Below are 1,771 nucleotides of genomic sequence, written 5' to 3'. Positions count from 1 at the left end.
AGGCTGGTTTTGAACTCCTGGCCTCAAGTGATCCGCCCGCCACCTTGGCCTCCCAAAGTGCTGGGATTACAGGCATGAGCTACCAAAATTTAACCAGGTATGATGGCAAGTGCCTGTAGTCTCAGCTACTTAGGAGACTGAGGTGGAAGGATGGCTTGAGCCCAGGAGGTGGAGGTTGCATTGAGCCAAGATTACTCCACTGCACTCCAGCCTGGACAGCAGAGCCAGACCTTGTCTCAAAAAAAGAATAATAATAATAATTTAAAAATGGATAAAATACTTTGGAATAAATTTAACCATGAAAGTGCAAGACTAGTACTTTGAAAACTAACAAATACTATCTAAAGCAATTAAAGGAGACCTATGTAAGTGGAAAACCATACCAGTTTCATGAACAATACTTAACATTGTTAGGATAGCAATAGTCCTCATTGATCTACAGTTGAAATGCAAGGTGTATAAAAATACAAGATGCTGTTTTTGGCAGAAATGAACTAACTGATCCTAAAATTCATGTGGAATTGCAATGGACCCTGAATGTCCGGAAAAAAAAAAAAAGTCTGGGAAAAGAACAAAGTAGAAGAACTCACAGTTTCTGATTTCAAAACTTACAACACAACACCTCTACAAAACTACAGTAATCACAACCTTATAGTCCTGCCATAAGCACAGAAATATACAGTGGTAGAACAGAACAAGGGTCCAGAAATCAGCCCATACATCAATGGAAAGCTGATTTTTATAAGGATGCCACAATCATTCAATAGGGAAAAAGTCTTTTCAACCAATGGTTCTGGAACAACTGAATATCCACATGTGAAGAATGCATTTGGCCCCTATCTCATACTATATAGAAAAATTAACTCAAAATGGATCAAAGAACTAAATGTGGGATCTACAACCAGAAAATTATTTAAAAGAGTGCTCACTTCGGGAGCACATATATTAAAATTGGAACGATACAGAGAAGATTAGCATGGCCCTTGAGCAAGGATGACACGATAATTTGTGAAGCATTCCGTATTTTGGGGATTTTTGGAGCAGGGACAGGGAATAAGAGCTTGCTCTGTTTTTACTACTATTATTATTTTTTAAATAATAAAAGTTTTTAAAAAATTCTTTAAAAGGAGCATAAATGTAAATAATTATGATTATGGATTAGGCAACAATTTCTCAAGTGTGATACCCAATGCTGAAGCAACAAAAGAAAAAACACATGAATTGGACTTAATTAAAAGTAAAAATTTTTGTGCCTCAAAAAATATTATCAACAAAGTGAAAATACAACCCATATAGAGGGAGAAAATGTTTGCAAATTCTAAGTCTCATAAGACTCTACTATGAGAATATATAAAGAAATCTCTCAACTCAAACACAAAAAGAAAAACAGCCCTGTATAAAATGGGTGGAGGGGCCAGGCACAGTGTCTTATGCCTGTAATCCCAGCACTTTGGGAGGCCAAAGCCGGTGGATCACCTGAGTTCAGGAGTTCAAGACCAGCCTGACCAACATGGAGAAATCCTGTCTCTACTAAAAATACAGAATTAGCCGGGTGTGGCAGCGCACACCTGTAATCCCAGCTACTTGAGAGGCTGAGGCAGAAGAATCGCTTGAATCCAGGAGGCAGAGGTTGCGGTGAGCCAAGATCGTGTCATTGCACTCTGGCCTGGGCAACAAGAGTGAAACTCCGTCTCAAAAAAAAAAAAAAAAAAAAAAAAAAAAGGGTGGAGGACCCAATTAGACACTATTCCAAAGACATAAAAATGGCAAA

The 1,771-nt window shown here is 38.2% G+C and overlaps 1 non-coding gene across 1 annotated transcript; it reads left to right on the top strand.

Annotated features, from left to right (window-relative positions):
• Nucleotides 1-921: 921 nt before the first annotated feature.
• LOC112207124 (U6 spliceosomal RNA) lies at nt 922-1,028 on the top strand. Its single transcript, XR_002941594.1, has one exon. It is a non-coding gene; the product is annotated as a U6 spliceosomal RNA (small nuclear RNA).
• The last annotated feature ends 743 nt before the right edge of the window (nt 1,029-1,771 follow it).

Source organism: Pan troglodytes, chromosome X (genome assembly GCF_028858775.2).
Source record: "Pan troglodytes isolate AG18354 chromosome X, NHGRI_mPanTro3-v2.0_pri, whole genome shotgun sequence".
NCBI classification, from domain to species: domain Eukaryota; kingdom Metazoa; phylum Chordata; class Mammalia; order Primates; family Hominidae; genus Pan; species Pan troglodytes.
Note: the sequence above shows the minus strand (reverse complement) of the source record. Positions and strands in the feature narration are given on the sequence as shown.